This window comes from Piliocolobus tephrosceles, chromosome 6, assembly GCF_002776525.5.
Source record: "Piliocolobus tephrosceles isolate RC106 chromosome 6, ASM277652v3, whole genome shotgun sequence".
NCBI lineage: Eukaryota > Metazoa > Chordata > Mammalia > Primates > Cercopithecidae > Piliocolobus > Piliocolobus tephrosceles.
This window is the reverse complement of record NC_045439.1, coordinates 42,079,091-42,091,771: the sequence shown is the minus strand read 5'-3', so window position 1 is coordinate 42,091,771 and position 12,681 is coordinate 42,079,091. Positions and strand designations below refer to the sequence as shown.

At 40.1% G+C, this 12,681-nt stretch overlaps 1 protein-coding gene across 3 annotated transcripts in view; it reads left to right on the top strand.

Annotated features, from left to right (window-relative positions):
* The window catches only part of ZBTB1 (zinc finger and BTB domain containing 1), a 27,899-nt gene that overhangs the window by 2,454 nt on the left and 12,764 nt on the right, over window positions 1-12,681 (top strand). The window lies entirely within an intron of this gene.

Sequence of the window (12,681 nt, the reverse complement as noted above, 5' to 3'; positions counted from 1 at the left end):
TCTTGTTTTATTTGTAGCATCATTTCCCTTTCTAATGTGCAGGAGAAAAGAAGTACCTGCTTTCAGACTTGCCCTTTAGCCAGGAAAAGCACTAAGCCTTTGCTCTTCACTTTCTGGTGCAAAGGGGAGGAAAACTGTTGGTACAGAAATGCAGAAAAATTCCCGTAGATTTTTGTTAATAAGCTGCAATCTGTTGTCTTCCCAAAAAATTGAGATATATTTGAGAAACATCTTCTTGAGAGGTCACTTTGGTCTCTACAGAATGTTTTCTCCTGACATTTTCTTCCGTGCTAGTATCTCATGCTAAAATAGTGAAATTGTTTTTTCGCATATTCTTATGTGAACCAAATTAAGGGTTATTCATGTCTTTTTTCTCAAAATGTAAGTAATTTTTTATTATAAAATCCATGCTCTTTGTAAAAATTCAGCCTGTATTGAAGTACATAAAATACAAAAATGAAAGTCATTTTGACTCCCACTCCCCAGAGATAATCACTGTGTACAGTCAATTCCTTGTTTAAAACCTGATTACAGCTGTTCTGCTGTGTGTGCCTCACTCTGCCTGGGGATGGCCTGTGGTGATTCATGGACTCATGTTCTCTATTCACATTACTCAGGTTGGTAAGAATTGCCAAGTAAAGGAAAGGGGAGTGTTTTGCATTGGGCTGATTTAAAATTATTTGATTAAGTAACTGGGCTGCTATTTTAGGTTTGTCCTTATTAAATATTTACCGTATCATGGTGGGCTATTTTTCATACTATGTTTATGTTAATGGTGTTGCCCAGCCTCTGATGGATTGATTTACAGCAGCTAAACACATCAAAACAAAAGCAAACCCTCAGCTTTATAGTTTCATAATTTATAATTAGGAAGGAGTAGGTATACTTGCCATGAAGACCATTGCCAGTATATCCCTATGCTGATATACGATGGGGTTCCTCTTGATCAGCACCAAAGATTGCATGCTGGAAAGGAAATTAGAAGAAAGAAGGGTCAATGACTGCTGTTTTCAGATGTGGCATGGAAGAGACTGATATTGGGGAGGAAGCGGCAGGGACTCCTTAGATATGTATTTAAGAATGAACTGTGAAGAGGCCGGGTGCGGTGGCTCAAGCCTGTAATCCCAGCACTTTGGGAGGCCGAGACGGGCGGATCACGAGGTCAGGAGATCGAGACCATCCTGGCTAACATGGTGAAACCCCGTCTCTACTAAAAATACAAAAAAAAAAAAAACTAGCCGGGCGAGGTGGCGGCGCCTGTAGTCCCAGCTACTTGGGAGGCTGAGGCAGGAGAATGGCGTAAACCCGGGAGGCGGAGCTTGCAGTGAGCTGAGATCCGGCAACTGCGCTCCAGCCCGGGCGACAGAGCAAGACTCCGCCTCAAAAAAAAAAAAAAAAAAAAGAATGAACTGTGAAGAAGTTGATGATGATCTAAAAACAGAGCCCCAAAATAGTACATAGAAAGTTAATTACAACATCGGTTATTTGAGGCTGTTGGGGACATGGGTGGTTTTTATACTACTCTGTCTTTGAATTTAAAATGTTTTCAAAATAAAATGTGAAGATTAAAGAATTATTAACCAGATTTTCTTTTGTCTATATGAGATGCATGCAGTCCTTTTTAGAGATAACTGAAGAGCTCCATCCCCACTTTGAAGTATTAGAAGAGGCATGCTCTGGTGGACAGTGGGGAGTTAGCAGATGGAAGGGGATTTACGGAAGGGACAGGACCTTCTTCCTGCAAGATGGGGCAGTGAGAGAACGATGAGAGCTTTTAGATTCGTGAAAAAGGTGACTCAGGGAGGCTTAGAATGTTCCAAAGGGGCACTTCAGCTAATAGTCATATTTAGAAGAGTGTTGTCTGGTTTACACAAACTGAAACTTAGGGCTTTGAATCAAGAGTCTCAGCTTCTACTTAGAAGATAAGCAGTTTCGGGGAAGTCAACCACTGAACCTGTTTCATTTACAAAATGAGGATAATAAAAATACCTATCTCAGGGTGGTTGTGAGATCAGTTGTATTAATATATGGGAAAATGCTTTGTAAATTTTCAACCACTGTATAAAAGTTGCCATGATTGAAATAAACAAAAAAATTGATAAGCAAAATAAAACTTATGTGTTTAAACATGTATTCATTCAAAAACTCATCAAATATCAACTAAATGTCAGACATTTAGTAATGAATGAGATACTGCCCTGGTGTCAAGGAGCTTACAGTAAAGCAGGGGAGCCAGATAATTGCAATACCTGCCTTAAGTGTGGTAATAGAGCATCACAGTTTGGATGATACATTATTGGTACCATATAGTTGTATGTATAGGCTGTTTTGGCAGCACAGAAGAGAGGCATCTGCCTCACCCTAAGATCAGAAAAAACTTCCCAAAGAGGCCAGGCACAATGACTGTCCCCTGTAATCCCAGCACCTTGGGAGGCCTAGGCAGGCGGATTGTTTGATCTCAGGAGTTTGAGACCAGCGTGGCCAACATGGCGAAACCCTGTCTCTACAAACAACACAAAAGTTAGCTGGGCGTGGTGCTAACTCCCAGCTATTCGAGAGACTGAGGTGGGAGGAACGCTTGGGCCTGGGAGGCGGAGGTTGCAGTGAGCTGAAATTGCCCCATTGCACTCCAGCCTGGATGACAGAGCCAGACCCTGTCTCAAAAAAAAAAAAAAAGAAAAGAAAAGAAAAAAAACTTCCCAAACAGGGTGAGCTAGACATTGAAAAGGTTCTAAGGAAAGGAACAGCATGTGTGAAATGGCAAGGCTTTTGGGGTATTAGGTTATTTGGGATGAGGGGGAATCTTAAGGCTTAAAAATAGAGTTAAGTTTCTTAGAATGAACATACATTTTATTATACTTTTTATTGGTTTCATTTTGTTGAAGTTTAATTATATGATTGTGATGTTTTCAGGATTTTGGTTTGAATTAAAACTGGCGTCACAAAATTGGAAACAATACAATTTTTAAAAAAATGTGTAGGATCTGGCTGGGCGTGGTGGCTCACGCCTATAATCCCAGCACTTTGGGAGGCTGAGACAGGCGGATCACAGGGTCAGGAGATCGAGACCAACCTGGCCAGCATGGTGAAACTCCTGTCTCTACTAAAAATACAGAAAAAAATTAGCCAGGTGTGGTCATGGTGGCGGGTGCCTGTAGTCCCAGCTGCTTGGGAGGCTGAGGCAGGAGAATGGTGTGAACCCGGGAAGCGGAGCTTGCAGTGAACTGAGATTGCACCACTGCACTCCAGCCTAGGCGACAGAGTGAGACTTCGTCTCAAGAAAAAAAAATGTATAGAATCTGCTCAAAGAAGGAAACTGGGTAATCCCTCCCATCTAGAGCTGCCTCACCAGTTATTCGTTCAGTAACATTTACTGAATACTTAATATTCCAGAGAAATGAAAAAGCCAAAGTCCTTGTCTCAAAGTTGTTCACAATCTCGTGGGGGAGACCAACACATAATTATAACCAATTCTTATTTAGCATTTACTCCATGAGAGATACTACTTAACAATAACTCTTAAGAGGTAGAAAGGATTACCATCCCTTCTTAGATGACAGAAGTGAAGCACAAATTGACTAAGCAGCCTACTCAAGGTCACACAATAAGTGGCAGAGCCAGAATTTGAACCCAGGCAGTCTGGTTAGTTTGTGCTTTAATGCCTACTTTATGTAGCTGTTCTGATTATTAAAATACAGTGTAAAAAGTGCAAAATAAAGAAATAATACACAATGAGATCAAAACCTAAAATAGTGGGAGAGGAAGGTGTTACAAAGGCTTTCTACGGGAGGTGATAAACTGATTTTTAAATGATACGTGGGAGGTTCAGACCCAAAGAACCTATCGGTATGAGTAAAACTGGAGGGGAGGTAAGAAATTCATGAAGTATGCTGGGTGTGTGTGGAGGAGGGTGAAGGTGGTGACAAGCAGTTTTATGTTGCTTGAACATGAAGTTTGGAAGCAGGTACTAGCTAAACATATAAGACTAGATGGGTGTGCGGGCATGGGGGGCTTTGTATGCCTCAATAATGATTTTATACTTTAGCCTGAGGATATGTGAGGGGAACCATGGTAGAATAGTGTGATATGATTTTTCTTCTTCATGAATCATCTTCAAAACGGCATTGCTCTTGGAAGGAAAAAATTACCTGAGAGTGAAGGATTTGAGGGACTGGTTGAGGAGCCTATTTTAATAACTCAGGAGTGATAATAGAGGCCTTACGAGAACAGGAAAGATAGGGATGGAGTAAATGGGCAGATTTGAGAAATATTTAATGGGAAAATTGGCAACACTTAATGGTTGATTATGAGGGAGAGGTTCTAGGCAGCTCCCAAGTAGTCTAGGTGATTGGTACATAGTGGTGGCAGCTGAGACAGAATATGGGGGAGGGGCATTTTTAAGTGAGTTCCAGACAAAATCTGATTCCACAGAATTAGTACATTCAAATAGAAGTCCTACAAAACGGCCGGGCGCGGTGGCTCAAGCCTGTAATCCCAGCACTTTGGGAGGCCGAGACGGGCGGATCACAAGGTCAGGAGATCGAGACCATCCTGGCTAATACGGTGAAACCCCGTCTCTACTAAAGAATACAAAAAACTAGCCGGGCGACGAGGCGGGCGCCTGTAGTCCCAGCTACTTGGGAGGCGGAGGCAGGAGAATGGCTTAAACCTGGAAGGCGGAGCTTGCAGTGAGCTGAGATCCGGCCACCGCACTCCAGCCTGAGCGACAGAGCCAGACTCCGTCTCAAAAAAAAAAAAAAAAAAAAAAAAAAGTAGTCCTACAAAACGAACCGTAAGAATTCGAATGCTATGGGCAATAAGGGATTTCCTGGTGAAGCACATTTGGCTGAAAGAGCCTACTGTTTACACAGTGCCCTCTGGTGGTCAGAAGATGCTGTGCTGCCTCTTTAGCATGAATGGATTAAAATGTACTTTTCCTCCTCTACTTCTGGAGGTAGCGGGGAATATTCCAGAAGCCACTGTGTTCCTTCTGCTTTCTGTGTGGATAAGTTCATTTCTTAGAACTATAATTCAACTGAACTACAGGAACATCTCACTTATTTGTAAGTTATATGGTTGGCAACCTCAGCTATCCAGTGCTTTGGCCTGATGCAAAAGAGGAAGGAAATTTGATCGCCTGTCAACAAAATTCAGGAATTAAAACTTTACATCTTATGAGCATTTCTCTAGGTCTTCAGAAGATGCTGTGCTCCCTCTTTAGGATGAATGGATATGTAGATTCAATTTTCAATGAGTTTTTGTCTAATTTCACAGCCAAGAAGAGATTGAAATGGTGGGCCACAGGAGATCAGCACACCTTTAGGAAGTGACAGTTGTTGGCTTGCAAGTAAAGAGACAGAAAAATACTAACCAGCCAACAAAGCACAATCTCCAAAAGCATAACAGTCTGATCTGAGGCCATTTTGTGTAGATGCAAACAACCCTTGCAAATTTGAACAACTACTGTATTTCAGCAAAACATAATTGTTTTAGAGGAGAAAACAGCCAGCCAGGTGATGCTATATGTGTAGGCTGCAGTTAGAGTAGTATGAAGAGCCCTAGACCAGGATTGAGGAGACCAAGGTCTTAATCCTGACAACCACTAAAACTAAATGTGACTTTGAACATACCACTTAATCTCTTAGGGCCTCAGTTTGCTTTTTGATCTGTAAAGCAGTGGGTTGAACTTGATCATTTCATAAAATTCTATAAACTATAATTATGACATTAATTTTTTAAAAATTGTCCTGTGCTTGGATTGAAAAGGCAAAGAAACATTTGTCATCTCTAATTTATGTAAGAGTCCTGTGAGAAGTATGATTATCCCAATTTTATAGATGAGAAAATAGGCTTAAAGAAATAAAGAAGTTCCCGCATAGCTAAACCTACTGGTAGAGTTTGTATTCAAACAAACAGTATATGCTCTCTGGGTTCTTTTTTATTTCCTTCACTTGACAAGCACGTATTAAGTGTCAACTATGTGGGAAGAGTGTGCTAGGCACAAGGAACACAAAGGCCATTAAGCCTTGTCCCCGTCTTTGAGGCTTCAGTACAGTAGGCATTGCTATATCACACTGCTCCTTGGATCTCTTGTCAGTGCTAATGATACAAGTAATACTACTGCACTGTTAGGCTTAATATACAGCTCCATTATGTCTTTAAGATGTGGGTATAAAACTAAGCCACCATTTATATTATTGTTTCTATGGGAATGCGTGTTTCAAGTTTCAAATAAATTAAAAATAAAGTTTTAGGATATAACCCAGTTATAATTGCAGAACTTCCTGTACTAAGTACTGAATTTGGAGTCTAATGCACAGCCACTAGTGAAGATAGTGAATTAAATTTTCTAAACTTGATCATATTTGTCACTTAAATGCATTGAAATAAAATCTCTTATCTTTGGGAGCCTCTACAACCGTGGTTATTCCTGGAAGTTTCAAGGAGAAACCAAGAGAATGTAATAGAGATTGGACCCTATACCCTGCAAGATGGTATTCTAGGAAAGAATTTTGCCAATGTGATGTTAGTTTTATAGATGGCAAAATCTTTAAGGTCATGATCTTGGGCTCTAGAGTCATTGCCTGTGTTCTAATCCCATGAGGTCCTCTCTTTGTGATATTACAAAGGTTATATAACACTGTATGCCTCTGTTGTTTAATCTTGGAAATGTGTCTTATAGCAGCATCTACTTTGTGGGGTTTGTTATGAGGATTAAATGCTAAAATGATTCTTACATATGCATACATACACAAAATGATACCTATATATGCATACATACACATATATGCACATATACACACATACATATATATATACATACGTGTATATATGCAATATGTGTGTGAGATATGCACACATATATATTGCATATATCCATATGTGTATATATGTAATGTATGTGTGAGAGATATATACATCTCCCTATACATCTGCCTGGAATAGAGCCTGACATATAGTAAGAAATAATAAATGTTAGCTATTCACATTATTATTATATTACAGTTGTCATTTACTCTACTTTGATAACCTTCATCTACCAGTCCAGTAAAGCAAATATACCTTCCCTCCCATTACACATCCAGCCAAGCTGCTGTGTACCCTCCTCAACTATTTACATACACATCTATATAAATACTTGAAATGCCTCACCCTTGCTTTCAGTTTATCCTACTCATTCATCAAGGCTTTACTCAAATCCTGCATCCTTCCTAAAGCCTACTATTTTGGTATAATTAATGCTTTTCTTCTAAACCCTTGCTGAACTTTATTCAGTATAGTTATTTTTATTTTTATTTTTGAGATGGAGTCTTGCTCTGTTGCCCAGGCTGGAGTGCAGTGGCTCAATCTCAGCTCACTGCAACCTCTGCCTCCCAGGTTCAAGTGATTCTCCTGCCTCAGCACCCCCCGAGTAGCTGGGATTCCTGGCATCAGCTATCATGCCCAGCTGATTTTTGTATTTTTGTAAAGACGGGGTTTCACCATGTTGGCCAGGCTGGTCTTGAACTCCTGACCTCAGGTGATCCACCCACCTCAGCCTCCCAAAGTGCTGGGATTACAGGTATGAGCCACCGCACCCGGCCTCAATATAGTTTATTAAACTCCTCAAATTGTTTCTTGGTTTCAAATTTAATTCCTCATATACAGTTTTATCTCTATTGTACACCATCCTTCTCCACCCTCCATTTCAATGCTTTATCCAGTGTTAGGAACATTATGAGTATTCAATACATTCTGATATTCTGATGTTAAAATGTAAGAATCCTTTCATTACATTTTAGACTTTTAAAATACTCTGTAATCCTCAAATCCATATGCATACATACATTCGACCTATAAGACATAGAAATAGGTAAAAGGAAACATACATAAATCTTCCTTGAGATCCAGAGGTAATTGTAAGTCAGTCAGAGATTGGGGTGCTGAATTGGGACTGTGATGCTAGGCTCTCTAGACTTTCACTGAGACTAAGCAAATCTTCTTCAAATGCCTCATTGGTGCTGCAAGTCTATGACACAATTTAAAGGGTGATTATTTGCCTCACAGAAACACTTTAAAATTCCTTTAAGTTACTTCTTTATTCATTGAATATGCTTGTTTATAGACCCTTAAATTATCATTTACCAAGGCTGGAGTAAGAGAAACTTTAGTAAAACTGTTATTTCCAATTTAACAGATCTAGCACTGAGGAAAAATATTTCTGAAATCTTACTATGTCAGTGAGAAATTTACTGAAATAGCTTACACAATATAACTTAGGGAACACATTTATCAAATAAGACTAGATTGACAAGCTCCGCCTCCCGGGTTCCCGCCATTCTCCTGCCTCAGCCTCCCGAGTAGCTGGGACTACAGGCACCTGCCACCACGCCTGACTAATTTTTCATGCCTTTAGTAGAGACGGAGTTTCACTGTGTTAGCCAGGATGGTCTCGATTTCCTGACCTCGTGATCCACCCGCCTCGACCTCCCGAAGTGCTGGGATTACAGGTGTGAGCCACTGTGCCTGGCCTCAAAAATTTTTAATGAAAAAATTATCTTCAAGAGATAAGCTAAAAGTCTCACAGGAATTTAGGTCCCTCCTCCCCTGCCCCCTATGCCTCTGCCTCTTTTTGGTGTATTAATCCTTTTTAAAGCCTTTCTGGGCTGGGCACAGTGGCTTATACCTGTAATCCCAGCACTTTGGGAGACTGAGGTGGGAGGATTGCTTGAGCCCAGGAATTCGAGACCAGCCTGGGCAACATAGCAAGACCTCATCTCTACAAAAAATATACAAAAATTAGCCAGTCATGGTGGCATATGCCTGTAGTGCTAGCTATTCAGAAGGTGCGAGGTGGGAGGATTGCTTGAGCCCAGTGAGCTGTGATAGCCTGCCAACCTGGGTAACAGAGTAAGACCCTGTCTCAAAAAAATAATGTTAATAATTAAAATTTAAGAAAAAAGAAGAAAGCTTTTCTGAATGAGGTGTAACAAGGACAAAGTTGCTGGTGCTAATGTGTGAATGATTGCTATTATAAGTTACTCTGCCTAAAATCAGTTTTACTTAGAACTTGGACATTTGCATAATAATGTTACTTAAACTACAATTCTAGGTCAGCCTAAAACTGTTGTGTTAGAATTAAAAATTAGACACAGCATTTGTTCAGCTTTCATTTGTTCAGCTTCCAGCTCTATAGGGGGAACATAGGAGTATAAACATGGAGGCAATGGGATTCACACTGTGATGTGTCTGACCCAGAGCACTTGTTCTTTCTACTACAGCATGATGCCTTCTTCTGTAGAGTGGGCACTTTACAGAATACATGTTGAATGGAATCACTGATTTAGGAAAAGTAAAACTTCCTCAAATGAAGTTTCCTTGATATTACAGAATATTTGTGCTACTGCTGATGATCAATACTTTATACAGTGCCTGGTATACCAAAGGTACTCAATAAATGTTTGTTGAATGAATGTGCATTAAAATGCTATAAGTGCTCTTGTTTGTTTTAGTGCTTTATGTTAATAAAAGAATATGTATTTTTACTCAATTGAATTGTGACTGTAGCTATAGATATGCCTACATATTGATCTTCTATGTAGTTGTATTAATTTTGGTTGCTGATGATAAAACTGCTGTTCATCTAGATAAGAAAGGGTCCTTGGAACTTCTACGCTCTTTATATCATTATTTCAAGCCTGAACTATTTAATACTTGAAAGTTTTTATAGATTAACTACTGGCTTTCTAATGGACTCTTATTTGGAAGGAAATTTTAAGGTTATCAAGTCAAACTTATCCTGATGCTTAAATAAGCATCGCCACCATTACAACATCCACTGTTACTTTCATTATTTCATGCCAAGCACCATACATTTTACACATTGCCTCTGTGAATCCTCATATATGATATTGTATTTGAGGTATTGTTATTCCTACCTTCACAGTTCAGGAAACTTAGGGTCAATGAGGATAAGCAAGTTCCCAAAAGTGGGAAAGCTAGATAAGAAGCTAGGTCTGTCTGAACCCAGGCCCATGCTCTTTTCACTACTCTACCGTCCTCAGTAGCATCCTGTTCCTGCTTTAATATGGGTACTCATTCTCCAAACAAGTTTGTTTCATTCTTGAACTACTCTTATTAATAGAAAGTTTTGGTTTTTTGGAAATAATACCTATCCCTCTGGCTCTTACTCTATGGTTGATTATTAAATGTTCTCTGAATCCTACAAAAATGACTATAGACAGAAATTTCATCCTACTTAAAACGGGCTTGGGTCCACATTTTTGTGTATTTTTTTCATCTTTTCCCCCCCCACCTTTTGAATAAGGTTGTGGCATGGATTTGTTTTATATAATTCTAACATAATTTTGTATCCTGTGTTTGTTTATTTGGCTCTCCATCTTGAACATTTTTCCCACTTCTGTAGTTTCCATTCAGAAATACAATTTTTAATTCACTGCCATGTGACAGTGAATTCTGGGGCATAGATTTGTTTACCTTAACTCCTTTTTTTCACTAGGCATTCAAATTAGAAGTAACGCATTAATGAGTATATTTGTGCATACATTGCTTTTTGTATCTAGATACATGCTGAACATGATTCCTCACAGCTTTTTACAGATACCTGAGTTACAGAGGTTTGAAATACCTACTTGAAACTTGATCTGGCTTCCAGAAAAGGTGCAGTGGTTGCAATTTTAAGAAGGTAGCAGGTCTCATCATAAGCCATCTTCATTTCACCAGTCCCATATCTCTGGCTATGGAACTTTATGTCTTATAGGTGGCAGGATGGGCATATGGGTAGTAAAAGGGGTGTGTGACCCATATATGATCTGTGAGGAATGGATAAAAAGCAAGTAGAAGTACGTAAACTTAGATACCCTTAAATTACTACTACCGAGCTTGAAGAGTGAACAGTTCTCTGAACAGCTTGTTATGTGTTCTTTTTAAGTTCAGTCAAATTGCATAGGAACTTATTTTTAAGTAGAAGATAGATTCTGAAGCTTTATGTATATGGATTAAAAATTGAGGCTAAAATTTGATCTTATTTTAACTTTATAGTTTGATAGGATTTTGAGTGCTTTTAATATTTCCTCTCCTTTCTTCCTTATCCAAAGTCAGCTCCCTACACTAAAAATACTTAAATGCCCACTAATATTAAGTCTAATGTTAAGTGAAGAAAACTAGTTGCAGAGAGGTATATATAGTATGATACCATTTAGGTTAAAAAACACAACAAAAACAAAACTATGTGCCTGGCATCTCATAGGTACTGTATATGCTAACTATGTACATGTGCATCTCAACAGATCTGAAGGTATATAATCCAGAGTGTTTGAAAGGGTTACCTCTGAAAAGAGGTATGTGACCTGAGGTATGTTTTTATTCTATATGCTTCTATGTTTGATTTTTTTGCTACTTTTTTTTTTTTTTTTTTTGAGATGGAGTCTGGTTCTTGTCGCCCAGGCTGGAGAGTGCAGTGGCATAATCTCTGCTCCCTGCAACCTCCGCCTCCTGGGTTCAAGCGATTCTCCCACCTCATCCTCCCAAGTAGCTGGGATTACAGGCACCCACTATCACGCCTGGCTAACTTTTTTTTATTTTTAGTAGAGACATGTTTTCACCATGTTGACCTGGCTGGTCTCGAACTCCTGACCTCAGGTGATCTGCCCACCTCAGCCTCCCAAAGTGCTGGGATTACAGGCATGAGCCACCGTGCCCAGCCTTACTTTTTTCTTTTAACAATTAAAAAAAAAAAAATAGAAGAGGCCAGGTGCAGTGGCTCACACCCACAATCCCAGCACTTTGGAAGCCCGAGGCAGGAGGATTGCTTGAACTCAGGAGTTCAAGACCAGCCTGGACAACATAGCAAGACCTTGTCTTTACTAAAAAAATTTTAAAAAGGCTGGGCGCGGTGGCTCAAGCCTGTAATCCCAGCACTTTGGGAGGCTGAGATGGGCGGATCACGAGGTCAGGAGATCGAGACCATCCTGGCTAACATGGTGAAACCCCGTCTCTACTAAAAAATACAAAAAACTAGCTGGGCGAGGTGGCGGGCGCCTGTAGTCCCAGCTACTCGGGAGGCTGAGGCAGGAGAATGGCATAAATCTGGGAGGCAGAGCTTGCAGTGAGCTGAGATCCGGCCACTGCACTCCAGCCTGGGCGACAGAACGAGACTCCGTCTCAAAAAAAAAAAAAAACCTGGATGTGGCGGCATGCGCCTGTAGTCCCAGCTACTCTGGATGCGGGATGATTGCTTGAGCATGGGAGATTGAGGCTGCAGTTAGCTATGATCATGCCACTGCACTCTAGCCTAGGTAACAGGGCGAGACCCTGCTTAAAAAAAAAAAAAAGGAAGAAAACTTTACACTCTCAGGATAAATAAAATACCTTCTCAAATAAACCCATGCTTCCTTATACCATGAAAAGCATGTTGAGCAACATGAGACACATTCTAACTCTATAGACCTATTGCTTCTCTGATAATTCAAGAAAAGACAAAGGCACTAATCCAACTTATTTGTTTGGTGCCATTTCTATATAATCTAATAACGTTTTTCTGTTTTGTTTTTGAGATGGAGTCTCGCTCTGTCGCCCAGGCTGGAGTGCAGTGGCATGATCTTGGCTCACTGCAAGCTCCACCTCCTGGGTTTACACCATTCTCCCACCTCAGCCTCCCGAGTGGCTGGGAATACAGGTGCC